The 18222-nt window shown below is 44.6% G+C and overlaps 1 protein-coding gene across 1 annotated transcript in view; it reads left to right on the forward strand.

Moving 5' to 3' along the window:
- Positions 1 to 4789: 4789 nt before the first annotated feature.
- LOC121347228 (contactin-3-like) overlaps positions 4790 to 18222 on the forward strand; it is a 94635-nt gene continuing 81202 nt past the window's right edge. The window contains exon 1 of the mRNA XM_041425738.1: positions 4790 to 4909. The gene's annotated coding sequence lies outside the window, so the exon portion shown is untranslated. The remainder of the gene's footprint in view (positions 4910 to 18222) is intronic.

Below are 18222 nucleotides of genomic sequence, written 5' to 3' on the forward strand. Positions count from 1 at the left end.
AAAATCAGTAGCTATTAATACACAAATACTTCAACAACACACAAAAGCAGAGTCAAAAAAACCAAGTCTGAAATAATGACAAAACTAAAATTGCCTGTTTATTGGAATTAGCCTTCAATCACTTCTTTCTAATGGGCAAGAGGCTGCACATCTGACAGCACCACTCTCATTGCTCTCCCTCCCAGAGTTCATAGATTGCTTTTATGCCTCCATCTACCTATATGTGAAATCATTTCCCCATTTTAATTTTCTTTCTCTGTGATTTCAAGATATTGTATATCAGTTTGCACTTGCTGGGCACTTAACCTTCCTGTTATCATTTTCTTTCTGTGAGATGCTCTCCAGCACAATTGCACACAATCCACTTTCTTTGATGGCTTTAGGAATAGTCACTGTGGCCTGCTGCAGGTCCTGCCTGCATAAAGGTAATCCACTTTCTTTCTTCCACTTTTAGGAATAGTCACTGTGGCCTGCTGCAGGTCCTGCCTGCATAAAGGACATTTCCATCCACAGAACACCACTGGGGTTGTTACAGAGGTGTAAACCCTGAAATGCAGATTCTGTCAGGGCAAAGTGAGGCTTCCAGTGCTGCTCTTTAATCCAGCCACAGAATTAATTTCCTTCATACAGCCAGAGCCACTCATTAAGCCTCCCCTTCTGGCCCTTCCCTCCTGCTGCTCCCAACACCAGTTGCACTCTCCATTTATTAGCACGAGCAGCAGCTCATGGAGGCAATGAAATGGGAATTTTAAGATGCTTGGTGATTTAATCAATTGGGTTCGATGCCAAAAGAAGTGTTACCATTGAATTCAGGGAAATTGGACCAGAGCTGTGCCGGCTGCTTCTGAGAACAGAATCACTTTAAGATAACACCTCCCAGGCCTGTGGGGAGCAGGATTATCCAAAATCCACCTGGCCATGGGCACGAGGAGCACGGCTGATGTTGGGGTCAGTGTTGGTGACCATGGACCAGGCAAGGGAGTGAATTCAGCACCACCACACCAAGGAAGCTCCCCTGGGCTTGTGATACAGATGAAAAAAACCAAACAAACCAACACCCAGTTGTTACAGCTGACCTCAATGTTGAAATAAATGCACAATCCCCTAACTGTGCCTGCAAATCAAGGCCTCAGATTAGTTGGTATCAGTGTCATCTTAAGGAGAGAAGTGTCACTTAAAAATTAGGAAGATTAAATTGACATTAAGCAGTTTTCTGTAAATAAGAATCCCATAAATATTACTGGAAAGAGTAGATTTTCTACTTATTTAACTGCATCCAAAGGATCCTATAGTGTGACCTTATATTTTTGCCATTGACACAATTATGCCTGAAAGTGTGCTGGGAAAAGGTGAGCTACTCTAACCTTTATGCCTAGAAGGACTGAAAACTAAATTTTCAAAAGGTTTTAAATTTATTTTTAATATTCTACTTTCTAGGCTGTTTCAGTTAATTGAAACTGATGGTGATTGTCAGTGGTAAGGTCAGACTAATGGTCTTTCATTGAGCCCCATTCGCAAAATCCCACTTTGGTAACGTCCTAGAGATGTTTTACAAACCAAGTTCTGCTTAAGCTTGAGGACAGTAACTTGATATTTCTGCCAGTGGTACGAGAAATTCTTCAAAAGCTAAAGCAGCTGGGAGAAAAGCACTGATTTTTTTTTTGTTTGTTTGTTTTTGTTTTTTTTTGTTTTTCTGGAAGAATTTATGGTGTATCTGAGTCTCCTTGTTAATGGTGGCTAAATTCCCATCTCAAATTTGAAAAAAACAAGGTTTGTCAAAGCAGGACACAAAAGTTATGTGGGCAATCCATGTGGTGAAAACATGAACATGGAAAAACTGCTGGGAAAAGGACACAGCAACTAAAGCAGAGAACAGAGAGAGGGTGTAGTTAATAGGAACAAGAGCTCAATTGATATTTTAAGTCTACAGCTGCCATGAGGATGGACAAGGTTAAGCCAGGTCTTTAAAACAAATTATTAATTGGGAAGTTTAAATATGATCTTGATGTACCTGCTTACACCTGTGCAGGGTGTTTTTTCCCACTTTGATTCTTAGGAAGCTTTAATTAGACAACACTAGAGTCAAAGCATTGCTGTTCTTCATGTTTAATTTCAGAGAGCTGTTGACAGTGATGTCTGAATGACAAGTGGAAATGGAAAAAAAAAAATCATTAGCTGGAAGGAGCGTGAGACTGATAATTCATTTGTTATTATTGAAGGTGAATATTGCAGTGGGTTCAGAAGCCCCAGATGGCAGAAGGGCAGCACAGGCTCAGGGGCTGTGTGAAAACATTCCAGGTAACCTCAGAGAATTCACTGCCTGCAAATTGCTTCCCTTATGGTGATACTGCACCTTTGCTGTGTGTTCTGAAATGAATACAGGAAAAGCACTTACAAACCCACTATTTCTGCATGCCTGGGCTGCTGGAAAATAAGTGAGGGGAAGAGTAGGTTTTGTCCGTTATAACTTGTCATCCTAAATATTAGAGTCATCTCTTCAACCTCACAATCTCATAAGGTGCCTTTTTGACAAACTTAAAATAAAAGTATCTTTTATGTGGCCGAACTTGATACCTATGATAGGAATTTGAAAGTCTTGACTTAACTGAAATTGAAAAAATATATTAGTTGGCCAAAGGAGTCCAAAGATGGGGCTGGGCTGGAGGTGACAAAAGGACACCAGGCAAGGCAAGCTGCAGGATGCATTTTTAAAATTTGAACAGCCTCTGTGGTTGGTCAAGCATAAAAATACAGGCTATCCTTCTCACGCTGGCCTTCCCAGCTAAAGCTGCTATTTCCATGTGCAGAGCTGTGCCACAGGTCCCTGACCTTGTCAGCTCTCATAAGACTGGGGTGTTGTGAGTACGTGAGCAGCACAGCTCTGAGGGAGCCAAATCTGCATTTGGGGTTTGCTCTGCCCCGTGCTCACCCACACAGGAGTTCACAGCCCTACCTGAGCTGCAGCTTGCTGGGGAACTAAGGCTTGACCCCAGTCCTAGCTAAGGCTTAGTGCAATAATAGCCTGAAGTTAGTATTATCTTCCAGGCAAAAGCCCAAAGTGGAGTTTCAGAGGTGTGATGGAGTTATCAGATTGTGCTACACCAGCCCAAACAGGCTGGGAGCACCCTCCTGCTCCATGCCAGGGCTGAGCTGGACCTCGCTGCTAAAAACCTCTGTGCTCAGCTCATGGTAGCTCATTAAATCCCTGTAATTCTATCATCTCTACGAGTCCTATTTGATCACACTCTGCCAATTAAAAATGCATCTTGTTTTCCTGAGATAATTTATTTTTTGACATCCCTTCCTCAGACCAGTGGCACATTTCATTACAGAAGTGGGTGCACTTCTGTGCTGGACATTTCTTAATTATAAACCTGCACATGCATGGAAAAGTAAGGACATCTCTTCAGGTCAGGGCTCCTGCACCAAGTCTGGGTCAACAGATGCTGTGTCAAGTCTCTACTTTCCCCAGAGGAGATGTCATTGTTTCTCAGCCAGCACATTTCAATAATTCATGACACAACTGGACAGGAAGGGAAACGGAGGTGGCACTGACTTAAATCTTACTTGCTGAAGAAGCAAATTGTTTTCCTCACCTCTTTCCTCCTCATGCCATGAGAGCAGAGCATCACCACCCTGTCCAGAATTCCTTGTGTACAAAACGACAGCCATTAAGTCCTTTCTCCCTTCTGGGAAGATCCCAGCACAGGGAGGAGCTGGAGCTGCTGCAGAGAGCCCAGAGGAGGCTCCAGGGGGATCAGGGGATGGAGCAGCTCTGCTGGCAGGAAAGGCTGGCACAGCTGGCATTGTTCACCTGCACAGGAGAAGCTTTGGGCTGAGCTCAGGGTGGCCTTGCAGGGCCTGAAGGAGCCCCAGGGAACATGGAGAGAGACAATTGACAGGGGATGGAGGGACAGGACACAGGGAATGGCTTCACACTGCCAAAGGGCGGGTTTAGATGGGATATTGGGAATAAATCCCACCCTGTGAGGGTGGGCAGGCCCTGGCACAGGTGCCCAGAGCAGCTGGAGCTGCCCCTGGATCTCTGGCAGTGCCCCAGGCCAGGTTGGACACTGGGGCTGGAGCAGCCTGGGGCAGTGGGAGGTGTCCCTGCCATGGCAGGGGTGGCACTGGATAGGATTTAAGGTCCCTTTCCACCCAAACCATTCTGTGGTGCTATGATTGACTCTCCTACATCAACACTTCACTGTGGCTCTGACACAAAGTAATGTCTGGCAAAATTTGAGTTAAACTGAGGCACAGGGAGCTAATGCACACTTTATTATAACACACACTTCACTGTGCTTTGGGATGCTGAAAGCTAATACAGGTTTCAGGAAATTTAGTACTACCTGCTAAAAAAAAAAAAAAAAAAAAAAAGGGACTTAAAGGAATTCTGCTCAGCCTTAATTACACCACACAGCTCTAATGCTGCGATCAGCTGGAGCCAGATCCAATAAAACCTCTATCCGGCTCCCGCACAGCGCCCTACGTGAACCTGACTCTTTCCCTGGGCTTGCAGCCCAGAAACGAGATGCAGTTTTTATTTAAGCCATAATGCCTCAACTTTCCCCGGCAGCGCATCCTCCCTGAGCGGGTGGGTCCAGCGGGGCTCCCGAGGGAACCGCGGCCGCCGCCAGCGGAGCATCCCCGGCGCCGACGGGCCCGGCCGTGTCCGGAGGGGGTGGGCCGGGCTGGGCTGGGCTGTACCGGGCTGGGCTGTCGGCCCCGGGGCGGTGAGGAGCCGTGAGGAGCGGTGGGCGGGAGATCGCGCCGGGCCCGCCCCGCCGCCGGGAGCGCGGCCAGCGCCGCTCCAGAAGAGGCGCCGGGAGCCGCGGGAGCCGCAGGATTACGGTGCTGGCTCCGGGGGAAGGACGGCGCTGCGGCGGCTGGAACGGCTCGGCTGCAGGTGGGCAACTTCGGGGAACAAAGTTGGGGAGCGCAGAGCAACGCCGCATCCCTCGGGGGGGATGGAGCGGGGGAGCGGCACCGGGGACACGGCGGGTGCTCGGGGGATGCAGCGCCAGGCACGGGCGCTCGGTACGTGCCGCTGCCCGCCTGGGTGATCTGGCAGGTGCATTTGCGAGGCTCCTCGCCCACCTGCAGGGAGCTGCTGTCTCCCCCAGCCCGCCTGTCCCGGGGGCCAGGGCTCCGCCAGGTGCCCGTGCTCCCCGGGGCTGGGGATGCGCTCCGGGTCCGAGCGTGCGGCTGCCGGCGGTCTGAGCGTTTGCACGGGGTTTGGGCTTTTTTCCCCTGTAAAATTGTTCTGAGTCTGGAGTTGCTCAAGTTCTAAGGCTGAGCGGCTCTGGTTTTGATTTTAATTAAATGCTAATTGTCTCTATTGCGAGAAGGCGCGCACAGAGCTCGCCCCCCGCTCTGGTGGCGGCGGGGCTCTGCTGTGTTGGTCTCTAACATCCCCCGCACCACGCCGGTGAAGGCTCCTTCAAAACCTTATTCCTTTCTCTCTCGAATGAGAATTTCTCTCTTTCTGCACGTCCCTCGCGGCCGTTCGGGTTCGAATGAGTCGTGGGCACGGCGGAACTTTGCCGTCAGGCGGGCAGAGCAGAGCGAGCCGGCCCCAAGTTTCAGCCGCGGCTCGGCACAGCCGCTGCCTCCGCTCCCCGCAGAGCCCCTGCAGCGCCCGCCGCCTCTGCTGCTCCTTCTCTGAGCCCTGATCTGCCTTCTCCGGCAACTTCATGGCTCGTACCAGGCTGGCTGCGAGCTGCTGGTGTCCCCAGCATCGTGGTGTGTCACCTTGTTGCCAGTCCTGCTGTGTTTAACCCAAATCCAAGCACCATTTTGTCGGATGCGCCGGAGGGAGATCAGCCCGTTCCTGATGGGGAATGATCCAGCGATAGCCTTGGGTGGGAGCGTGTTAGTTAGGGTTACCTTATTGGTGCCACTGGCACGCACACAGAATCAATGCTGATTTTTATTTGTCGTGTTTTACACGGGGGGAAGAATGTCAGTATTTCTGTTGAGTGCAAAAATCAAAACCAAGAGCTCATGAAGGACAAGAAACTCTCCAAAGTATTGACTGCTGTATTTTGCAAGAGAAACTTGAACTCCAGCTTAAGCTGCATGCCAGGCTTGTTCAGTGATGTATTTTTGAAATGTATGTGGGAAATCATGAACAAAACTAAAATCAGGAATGGAAATACTGAACTTGTAAGCGCTGAAAGTGTGTTAGTACCCATGTGAAATTGTTCCAGAAAGTTGTTTATCATGCAGGAGACTTCCCATAGTAATCTGGCAAATTCACTTGAGGAGAATTATTGGTGAAGGTGCTTAACTCTTGCCAAAACGCTGCTGACTTGGTGTTGGGGCTGCAGCTAGAGGTGCTGTGAGCTCTGTCCTGCCACGCTGGCTCTTCCCGGGGCTCCCAAAGATCCGTGCTGCTTCTGCTTCTGTCTCTCACTCCCCAGCAGGGGATGGGTGGAAGCACTGCTGGAAGCTGTGCTGTTTTCTGGAATAAAGCAGTGAGAGGTGCTGCTTGGCACACAGGATCTGTGGGCTGCCAGTGGCTGTGGGGTTTTCCCACAGTGGGTTTGGTGGATGTCACCTCCATGGATAGAACAGGTAGGGGATGTCTAGTTGATCTGCATCTTGGTTTTTTCTGTCTTAAGGAAGTTAAACTACTGGATTTTGGGGGGTTTGGAGTTGCTATGGGGTGGTGGCAAGCTCTGCTGGTGACTCCTGTGGCTCTTGTCACTCACTCAGCTCCAGTGTTGGTCACCTAAGTTGAGGTCTTGTCCAGAAATCTGAGCATGCACCCAGCTGGCTGCACACCCTGCAAGCCCTTGAGCTGGATGTGAAATACGGACCTACCTAAACAACTTGTTCTTTAAATTCCTAAAGATCACGTCACCGTGGCTAAGGAGCAGTGCCATATTTTCCTGTCACTTTTCTATAATGCTTCTGAAGTTTCCACCCACAAATGTTTCCAACCACTTGTGCAGGGGCGGTGGTTTTGGTTGTTTGTTTTTTTTCTGAGCTAGCTTTGCTGTCTTTGATGTTGTTTATGTTTATGTTCTTGTGGGAATTTTCCCATTGCAATACCACAAGAACATCTTAATGTTGTTGTGATACAGCAACAGGAGGTTTCTGCAAATAGATTCAATCTTTTTACTGTTCTTCCTGGAAGAGGCTGAGTCTTACAAGCGACATAATCCAGTGGTTTTCTATGTATGGAAGTGATCATCAGGATTTACTTTGATACCAGAAGACACATATTAACTGCAGTCTGCAAACAAGATTTTTTGTGTGTATTCACAGTGGTGTGAGGAATTCACCAAGCCTGCATGGACAGGGAAATGGTCAGTGATGAGGAATGACTGGGGCTGGAGGTGAGCATCCATCCTGACTTTGGATGACTTGAGAAATAATTATAAGACTGGTCTTGGTTTACTAGAATATCAAGGAAAAAGGGAAGTTTGTTAATTTGTAAAGTAATTTTTAATCCCCCTTGGTGCTCAGCTTGGAGCTAGGTCTGTCTTCTTGTGCTGTCAGATCCATAATCTGCCAGTTCATGCTGGGAAACCAGGGAACAGTGGATTAGAGTCCCCTGGGATGCATTGAAGTTGAACACTACTGGAGATAGAACTGATGAGAAATTACTTTTTCAAGGGACCTGTGTGATGCAAGCTTTGCTTAAGCTCCTGTTGTGCATGGGTGGTGTCAAGATGGGTTAAATGGCAGGATACTCTGAAATTAACTTTTGTTTGGAGAAGCTTAGGAACCTGATGTTTCGGTTCTTCAAAGCTGAATGTGCCACAGGAACAGGCTTTGGAAATTGACTTGCCTTGGTGCTCTGCTGCTGCTGTCTTTAAAATATATCTGCAGTGACAGCAGTTCTTGTTTCAGGTATTTTTGGTTGGTTGGTTGGTTTTGCAGCTCTACAGCTGAAGTTTCCCTCTCTCAGCCAAACCAGGGAGAGTTCAGTCAGTGATTAGCCCATTGAAAAACAACTGGAATGCAGAAAAATGAAATTGGAAGAGCTGTAGTTCCCTCCTGTGCCTACATCTCCACCTTTGATTTAGTGAAGCTGTTTAGAATTGTAGCCCAAACTTTTCAGTGGAGATTTGATAGTCCACATTTTGTAGGACGTGGTGTAGGAAAATGAATTGCAGGAAAAAATTAAATAATTATCAGTGATACCTTGTGATGTGCCTGATTAACCAGGAAGGGATTAGGTAAAGGCTGCAGGTTTGCATCAGCTGAGAAGTGCTTTCCTGATTCAGAGCTCAAAAAGCCACACAGTTCTCTGGTCCAGTGAGACAGATGAAAACCAGATCAGAGCTGATGGCCTTTTAAACAGAAATGTACCCAGGAGAGCACTGCTGGGGTAACAAGAGTGGGAAGGGGGGGGAAAAAAAACCTTTGAGCTTTGACTACAGTCAACTGAAATTTACTGTATATTGATTTATTTTTTTTTAGTGTGCTGTATAATACAAAGAAAAGACTTCATACAGAATGAGGGAAAGTGGCAGGAGTTCAAAAATCTTATAGATTCTCAGTCTTCTTGATTCAGTGAAGGTGGTGGGCAGCTGGTGAAATAATGGAGTTAGGTGGTATTTTATTAGTGTAAAGTTAAAATCTGCATGTTGAAATTTGGTCAGTTGAAATGCAGGTCATAGTGTTTATAGCATTGGCTTTATTTTTCAAGAGTAGTTAGTTTTATACCCCTAAAGTTTCACTTTCTGAGTGTAATAAAGTATAATAATATTATTTAAAATAAGTAATAACTTTCATTTGGCATAGCTGATGTAGGAATTTTTCCTAAATGATAACATCCAGGTATTTTTCTCTTGAAAAAATTATCTGTTAATTATTGTAAAGAATAATAAATTGACTGGCAAAGGTGTTGCGCTTCCTCCTAGGGGAGGCAGCAGTGGGAGCTGCTGAAGTTGTGCTCAGCCCTGGACAATCCCACCTGCATCTCATTCTCTTCTGGAGAAACCCATTTAATGGGAACAGCCAGGATTTGAAACCTGGACATGTATTTTAGTGTTTTCTTAATCCTGGTTACACACAGGAGGAATTTTATCTGTGTTTGACTGAATCGTGAAATGCTTAAAATCTGGGCTGCAGAGCTGCCAGGCTGGGGGCTCCCAGAAAATGAGCTGTGGGCTGTGAAAGTAGTGAGTGGTGATAGGAAGAGAAAAGAAGGGTGCCCAGACTTGTCTGGGGAGGGGTTCTTTTTGTCAGGCAGCTCTTGGTTGCTGGCAAATACAAATAATGCATTTCTGAGCTGCGTTTGAGGGGGAAGCACTGCTTGTGATGGCAAGGGGTGAATAGGTGTGAGCAGGAAAGTGCTGAAAAAAATCTTTGTGCAGGGGAAATCTGACTTAAAGACAGTGCCACCAACCTCCCTGAGACCCTGGGGACCCTTGTGCTCCCTGATATTCTGCAGTTCCAGGATGGAGCAGGGCTCCTGCAGGCCCTCACCAGGTGTGTGAGCAGCTGTCTCTGCTTTCCTGAGCCCAGCTTATTTGCAGAATGAGTCCAGAACTGCTAAACTGGTTCAGCTGTTCCAGATTCGTCCCTCCACACTGGGTTTAAATTAAGTAAACAAAATAAAGCTGGTTTTAACTCTAGTAAGTCTCTAGTGTAGTGCACAAAGGAAGCTGTGGAGTGCAGAGCTGTTCGGGCTGAGTGAGGGGTGATGGACACAGCACTGCAGGAGGCACCAGGTAAGGGCAGGTCTCCTACCATTCCTACAGATCTGTTCCTACAGAGCTTTTCCTATATCCTTTTCCCTTGGTTTTGAGATTCATGGTTGAGGAAAGACCCATGTGTACATTGAATTTTAACAGAGAAGTGAGAAATCGTGAATTTTTCTGTAGCTTTCAAAAAGTGGTTTGAGCCTTGTTGAAGCATTATGGTTAAATCCAGATTCCTTTTCCACCAACATTACAAGTGGTAATGAGCTACCCTGGTATTAACTATTCTAAAAACTCTCACTATTCCTGGTTTTTGTCCCTGACTCTCTGAAAAAAATAAAAAAAAGTCCTACTGCTTTTCTAGCGCTGCTGAAATCACAGTGCCATGTTCCTGATGTGGGAAGCATATTTCACTTCAATAGGCCTTGACAATTCTGAAGAGTATTACTGCTCAACATGTTCAGGCCTTTTGTGAAATGTAAAATATAATAAATTACAGCTGTTTGTAGCTGTAAACCTCTCATTGGAGTAAACTAGGGGGGGAAATCAACTGGTTTTCCACAGTCTGGCTTAGTGTGAAGCATGTCCAGCATCCCTTTTGCTTGTGCTGAGGTCAGGACAGTAATTTCCAGTGTGCTGCAGTACTTGACTACATAAGGAGCAATTCCTGTCTAATCCAATCCAGGGTGGATCAGTAAATGATAAATTCTGTTTAGCTTGCAAGCATACAGATTTTCATAGTTCATTTGCAGAAGGATCACGCATCTCTGCATTTGAAGACATTCCATTTGTTGAAGTTGGCATCTCTTAGCATTCCTGGTGAAATGTGCAAGATGAAAAACACTGTTCTAATGACGTATTACTGTGGAGTATTTTGCAGGGAGAAACCAGCAAATTCAGCTGGTATGATTGTTGCAGAAACCTCTGTTTATTGCAAAATATTTTGATTTTATCCTGCCTTCTTGAAGCTGGGTGCAGTCACCTGGATGTGTCTGTCCCACCTGTCCATCTGTCCTGCTGCTTGAGGAGAGTTGGATTGCAAACCCATGAAAACTGGGTTTGTTTTTGCCAGACTGGTGGGAATACTTGATTTTTGTGAGATGCTGGAGCAGGTATTATCCCTTGGTCTGGTCCTGGGTGGTGAAGTTTTCACATCAAAGGCTCATGACTAAAATATCAGCGTTCCTGTGATGACTTTTTCTTTGTTTAATAGGAAATCTTTGGTGCCTGCTGCTGCGAGTGGGGTGCAGCTTGTTGTGTGGGCAAAGCAGAGTGGGAGGAGAGCTCTCTGCAGCACCCTGGGTAATTTAACATCTCAGCCCAGTGTGTTGGTGTAGCTTGTAAATGACAATAAAAAGAAAAGGCTGTATATGCATGTTTGCTCTGCCAGGGTAATTTATAAAGCAGGGTGTAATTGGGAACATTTCTGCCAGGTCACTGCTTGACCACCAGCACCTCTTTACCTCTGAAGTTTGTGTGCTCAAGCACAGGCTGCAGGACAATTAAATAATAAATGACCTTTTTTCACTTTTTAAAAACAAATGCTCTAAAGAAGGAGGATGAAGAACCATTAGCATGTCCCCTGACATAGATGCTTTCATTTCCACTGTTAGGATCAGCTGAAGACCCCAGGTTTCTATGGTTTGCAGTCCTCCAAGTGCATCACTTGAGCATTTAAGAGCATGTTTTCATCAGTGTGCACCTCCTTGGAATAAAGATTTATTGATGCTGCAGAGCTGTTGTGTTTGTGTGAGAGTCAGTGGTGTATGAAAAGCACCTGTTTGCACACTGAGCTTTCCACCCCACAGAAAATGTTTTGTTGTTTTAGACTCAAGATCTCATCACTGATCCTAAGAGAAGATGTACCTTCATTTACCTGCCCTAATGTCTTCCTGCTAAAAGTGGTGGAAGTTGGCTGGCTAAATTCATGCTGAAAACTTGAGTTTTGTGTGTTGGAGTGGAATTCCAGTTTACCTGGACCTGTGTTAGCCCAGGGCTGCATTCACAGCCCGCAGGAGCTGTGTGCCATCCCTGCCTGCCTGCGGGGGAAATACACTGAAATGGTTTTTTATCCTTCTGGGCAAGATGAGGAGCAGCAGCTGCTCGTGTGTAACCCTTTGCCATTCTCAGGCATTGACTTCTTTTCTACTCTTGACGAAGCAAGAGTTAGCTTTCCTTCTAGAATGAGCTAAATTAATGTAAACCAGAGTTATTTTCCCCTTACCCCCATTTTTGAGGGGCTGCATTCTCACACAGCACTATTCCTCTCATTGATTGTCACATCTTTCCTGGTCTAAAAATCCTGTTGAAATTATCGTGGAGAAAGCAGTGAAGCCTTACAGAGAACTGTTTGTAGAATCAAATGCAGCTCTTGGAGTGGTTGCATACACGTGGTAGTTTTCCTTTTAGTTGTGGAGCTTAATCTGGTTATAGATCTTGCAGTTTTTTCAATTTCTCACTATAATTTTTGTAGCTATTTGATTCTGAATCTCACATTGACTATTTTTGCTATTGTATTGCTAAAGAAAATAAAGACTGCTATGGCCCTGGTGAAGAGCAGTGTTTTTGATGCTTTAAAAGCTGTAGTAGTCTCTGAGCATCTCTTTTCCTCAATAAGCTTAAAATGCAAACAGAAGAGGTGTTACATCTAACAGTGCTGTTCTTCTGCTACTGTTAAATGAAGGATAAGTCAAGTTTCATGCCCTCTGCTCCTGGAATAAGAGATTGTGGATTTTGCTTGGCACTTTTTTCTGCAGCAGGTTCTTCCCTGCCACAGAGCTGTGCTTCACACACTAAAATCCCGAGTTTAGAAGGTTCCAGTCTTTCATCAGGTGCACTTGGAGACTGGAAAATTACTCTGCAGATCTGTCCTCCTACAAAACAGGTAAAATAAGCTGGACCTTGGTGAGGAAAGGCCCCTGGCTGCAGAGGGGAGTGGTGCCAGCCCCTGGGGTGTTTGCTGGGTGACACCCCTGGAAGTGGCGGTGGTGGCACTTGGTGCTTTCCAGAAGGCACTGAGGTAAAAGAAAGGACTTCTCCAAGCTTTCTTCAACACCTGCCAAGGAGGACTGGAGTGTCTCTCTCCTGTTTGTTACTCCTTCAGTTCCCAGCTTGGATGGAACTTAATCAGCCTGTTGTAAGTCCTTAGGGCTTTGACCTCGTCCCTGTCCTGTCCCATAAATAGCCTTGCTGAGGCCCATTGTGGGTTGATGGGTTTATTTCCAGATGAAGAGTCTGAACAGCCCTCAGTAGTTGTGTTTGGTGACTGGAATGGCTGCAGAGTTTAAACTCCTTTCTGAAGCTCTTCTACTTTCAGAAGTACCACCACAAAGCAGCTTCTCATAGTCAGGCTCCACTTAGGAATGTGAAATAATCTCTGGCTCAGAAGCTGGGCTCACTGTGCCATTCCCCAAGTCATGCAAGGGAAACATCAAGGAAAGCAAACATGGAACTCATCTCCTTAATAAGCCATACCTAACTTTTCCTGGACAGATTTTTTTTTTTTTTTTTTGAGGGGACTTGGTTTTTTTGCTTCTTTCCTTGCTCAAAGGGCAGGATGACTCCTGAGATGTCTGTCCCAAGTGTAACTTATCCTGAGCACTGTTTGCCATCACTTGCTGGATGTGCTCCAGAGTTAAGAAAGTTGCATAAGCTCCTTATCTGGAGCTAAGCAGCTTAAGGAAGTTGCAAAGCTCCACCACCTCATGCTTCTCCTGTGGAGCTGTTTTAACACAGTCCTCTCTTCCCCCCAGCATCTGAACATCCTGATGGTGCAGATTTTGATAACCTGCTCAGTTATCTCCTCCTGAAAGAACGAAAAGCTCCCAGACCTTTGTGCAGCTGTGGATACAGAATGAAACCATAACAGTAAAATGTGTGAAAGAGATAGAAAACTGTGCTGTGGTTTGGGATTAAATCTGGAATTTTCTCCAGTCTGTTCTCCTTCTGAGATGGGCTCTTGATTACTTCATGCAGAATAGGCATCAGTTCTGATCTGGGTCATTGAATCCCTTTAATTCCTTACCTGCTACCTGCTGCCTTTTTGAGAACCTTGGGCATTGTCACAGTAGATGTTTCCAGCCTGAAAAATTGTATGCCTCAAACTTGTAAATCCCTAATGACATAGACATAATTACTTCTAGTGTCCAAGGATGGTCTCTGTCCAGCAGAAAAATAGTCCAGAGTGACTTTTTTAAGAGAACTGGGCTTGGAATTTTTATTTGGAGCATATAACAACACCCTGAACATAAAAATGTTTTTTTTTTTTCCCTGCAGTCAACCTAGCAAAACAAGCAGAAGAAAAAAGTCTCCTGTGTCCTGATGCTCCTTTACAATATTGTAAAAAGGGCCATCTTCTGCCAGCCCTTGGCTCCCTGCAGCAGGGAGAGAGGAATCAGCAGTTCCTCTGTATTTTCAGGAAAATTTGAAGTGCATTATTCCCCAGAATAAGTGCTGCAGACAGTTAAGTGCCTGTAATTCTAATGCAAATTTCTTTTAATTCTAGATTGGTAAAGATCCACATTTTTCTTTTCCAAAAGGCTCAGCAGCTTGTCCAATAAGCCTAATTAAAGATGGTAATGGACATTCCGTTCTCAGATTGATTTATTCCTATGCAAAGTGATTTGAACTGGTTAAATGGCACCTGTGCAAAGGGGTTGAGATACAAGCAGGGATGGCAGCAGAGAGCTGATGTGGTTTTCTTACTGCCACAAAAGAAATGTTAATGTTGCTCTCATGGAAAACCCATTTACTCTTTCCTTTGTAAAGTTTAACTCACAATGAACTTGCAGAGAATCCCAGAGTGGTTTTGGGTTGGCAGGGACCTTAAAGGCCATTGCACTCCCATCCGTGGGACACCTCCCACTGTCCCAGGCTGCTCCAAGCCCTGTCCAGCCTGGTCTTGGACACTTCCAGAGATCCAGGGGCATCCACAGCTGCTCTGGGCATGCTGTGCCTCTCTCCAGGTGCAGGAAACTGCAGTTCTGGGCACACTTGTTATTTGTTATTTATCTGGTTCCTTGCAAACCCTCCTGAGGGATGCATTGTTCCACGAGTTTTCTTTGCATTGTGTGGAGGATTTATAAAAAAAAAAAATGCAGCCTTTTGTTTCATTGTCATATGTTTTATGTGCCTGAGACTTTCCTGACTAAAATGGTCAAAACAAAATCCCAGCAAGGCTGTATCATCAATGGGCAAAGCTCTATGATTGTGTTCTTCTTCTCTGTAAGTCCAATATATGGAGATCCAATTAATATTATAGGAAAGTGAAAGAAGTCTTGAAAGTCTCCTTTAATATTAGGCTTTGAAAAATCCTGCTTCTCTGATTCATTGTGGTCAGGTGAATTTAATGGTCTGCTTAGTCAAAAAAAAAAAAAAAAAAAAAGAAGAAAAAAAGCTAAAGGCTCCAAAAGCCTTTGTAGAATTAAAATTCCTTTTTTCTGAGTTAAAACACACATTGCAGGCACAGCTTCAAGTACTCTTGTGCAGGATTTTTTTGTTGATGAGTTTATACTTTGTTCTTGTGTTAATGGCACCACTGCAAGCCAGGCACAGTGTGTTCTTCAAGGCTCTGATTTTTGCCTTCACTCCTGTACAGTGAAGGATGCAGAGGTGTCCCAGATAATTCAGCAGCTGCAGCCTCTTTCAGGCCATGTGAAAAAAGATGTGACTCCTCAAATTCCATATTCAGATTAGAGTAACTTCTCCCTGTGAGGAAGATGAGAACCCATCCAATGTATGTGACACGCACAAATATCCATTCTTCAGAGAGGATCTTTCCTCCTGATGATGGTAAAAATGAAATGCAGAAGATCTGGAGTTCTCTGGGAGCATCTGGAAGGAGATCAGGGATGCTGCTCCTAGATCTGAGAGGTTTGGGGAGAAGTATTGGGTAGGACTGTGTTTTAGCACAGAAAAATGCAGATTTAGTGGTGGATTGAATTTATGTTGCACATCTCTAGTCTCTGTTTCTAAGGGACCTCTGGTGTCTCCTGGCCTCTTCCTTCCTTTGCCGGCTCAAAACACAGGGCTGCTGTTAAACCACATAAACAGTTTCCACTCTGTGCTTTAAATCAAGGTGCTGGTGGATCTTGCTAAAGGGAATAAAGCAGCTTTGTGTGCCTGTAGCCCAGTGCACAAGGGCTGAGCTCTCTGGTTCAGTGGGTTTATTGGTTTTTAAAGAATTATGAATTTAGTTTGAGGTCATTTCTGGAAAAGCACTTTCTCTTGGTCTGTAGTACACGATTAATGGCGAGAGCAACGCCAAGTGCATTAAGACATGAAGTGAACCTTGGAGATCTGAAAGAAAAACAGCATCTCCTCAGGCCTGGGGCTTGCTGCTGCTTTCCTGTTAGACATGGTGCAAAAGAATTGTTGCTTTCTGAGGGAAAGTGGTATTTGGGAAGTGGAGCTTTTTGGTTAGTAAAGCTCCCAGTGTAACTTTTCTGGAGTTGTACCTCAAACTCACTTCGGTGCCATAATTAACCTCACAACAGTATCAACATCATCATTGTGAAATAAAGCTCCTGAACCTCAGAATTTAAATTTGTGCTTGTTTTTCCATCCCCCTGCATGGGCTCTCTCTGCATCACCCTTCTGCAGATTTGTTTTCCTGCCAGGGCAGAATGCCAGGGCATTTTGTATCTTGGTACTTTCAGTACTCTACAAACCAATTAACCTCTCTCCCCATCTTCTTTTCCTTCCTTGTTTTTCAGACCTTTGTCAGACAGAGATTTCCTAATTTGAATTTAGTTCCTAAGTCAAGAAATTGATTTTTTCAGCTCTTTAGATGCTCTTAGGTTCATCACCACTGAACCTTATCTTGCTGTAGCTCTCTGCTCCTTCCAGTTTTGTTTGGGTTTTTGGTGGTTTTTTTTTAAACCAAAGCTGTCAAACTTGCCCAGCAAAGCCAGTGGAGTCTTTATCACACCTAACCTTGTACTGATATTTAAAGAGATCTTGTTAAGTAGTTTAAATACTTGGTTGTTTGGGGTTTTTTTCTCCCTAAAAGTGAGGCCTCATTACATGGGAAGGCTAAAAGAGGTGTTCCACAGTTGTTGGGCTAAAAATGCTGGTTTTCTTTGCTGCTTTTGGTGGATCAGCCACATTTGCATGCATTCATCTTGGGATGGGCTGTAACATTCATCTTTTAGTGTCAGTAGAAGAAAACTTACTGGAATTTAACCTCTAATTTCTGCTTTTTCCAAATCATGGTCTTATGCTGAGACTTATTTTCCTGAAGAAACAAGGAACAGTTATACTCAGATAATAACTGTAATATCTAGATTGTACAAAACTGAGATGAACTTTCCCTTCCTTTCCATCTCAGGATACTGGCCTCCTCCAGCAGTGAGTTAATGAAGCACATGTGTATCTAAACTAATGCTGGAGTGAAGTGGATTAATGAAGGGGGGAGCAGGAATGTGGGCAGCAAAACACAGAGAAAGTGAGGAGTGGAGGAGGTGGTGAAGTGTTCGTTAAAATGAAAATAATAACTGAAAAAAACATATTCTGTGTTATTAATAATAACCATAAAATGGTTTGATTCTCTTGCTCTCCTGTCATGTGCACTCCAATCAGCCACACTCATCCCCTGAACATCTCTAGTGGGATTCTCATGGTTTTGTTCTGCCTCCTGGTTGGGTGTTTCTTCTCTTAAAATCTCACTTTTTGATTAATATCTCTGCTGCTGGTTTGAAATTTGGCTGAAATGCAGTATTCAATTCTCAGGCAATGTCTCATAGTTTCCTTTGTTAAAAGAAAAGCAACTTTTTCACAAAAATATTTGGGCATTTTATTCCTATTCATAAGAGAGGAAGCTCTCAGACTGAAGAACTTTTCAAGTGAAACTTCATAGACATCAATGCAGATTAAGCTGCCTTGGTCTCAAGAAGTAGAAGGGGGGAAAAACCGTGCAGAAATGGGTTCAGCTCTAACCATTCAGCTGTGACTTTGAGCTTTTCTCTCCTTTCACATCAGTGCTCTATGCTGCAGGGGATTATTTTCCTGCATGTGACTTGGAGGGAGATAATCACAGACAGGATAGATTAAGGGTACCTGTGGCCATATCTCCCAAAGCTCAGTTCCTTCCTGAAATTGGTGAATATTTCCATCAAGCTCCTCCATTCCCACTCTCTCTCTGTGTATATATATTTGAAAAGAATAAGAAAAAGCTGGAAAAGCTGTATGTAAATGTAAATTTCACATTTTTATTCCTCTTGTTTGCTTCCCTGCTTGAAGCATCTATCCCATTTTTTCTCTCTTACTTTATTACTTCTTGGGAATGAATTGTTCTTTTCTGATTAAACACAGACAAAATATCTCCTTACCTGTTGCATCTTGGGCTGTAAACAGATGTGATGCTGGAGCATCAATTTTATGTCAGCTTTGGTTTGGGGAGTTTCACTGATGTTGGTCAGGAAGAAACAAATGTGTAATAGTAATAAAATACCAAATTCACACCATGTGTAGGATCCATTTATAGGAAATCATCTGCCTTTGTGTCATGTAGTACATTTATTTGTTTGAGTTTTTGATGGATTAGACTCCCTAATGTTAAAAA

This window comes from Onychostruthus taczanowskii, unplaced genomic scaffold (assembly GCF_017590055.1).
Source record: "Onychostruthus taczanowskii isolate IOZ18803 unplaced genomic scaffold, ASM1759005v1 scaffold9, whole genome shotgun sequence".
Taxonomy (NCBI): Eukaryota; Metazoa; Chordata; class Aves; order Passeriformes; family Passeridae; genus Onychostruthus; species Onychostruthus taczanowskii.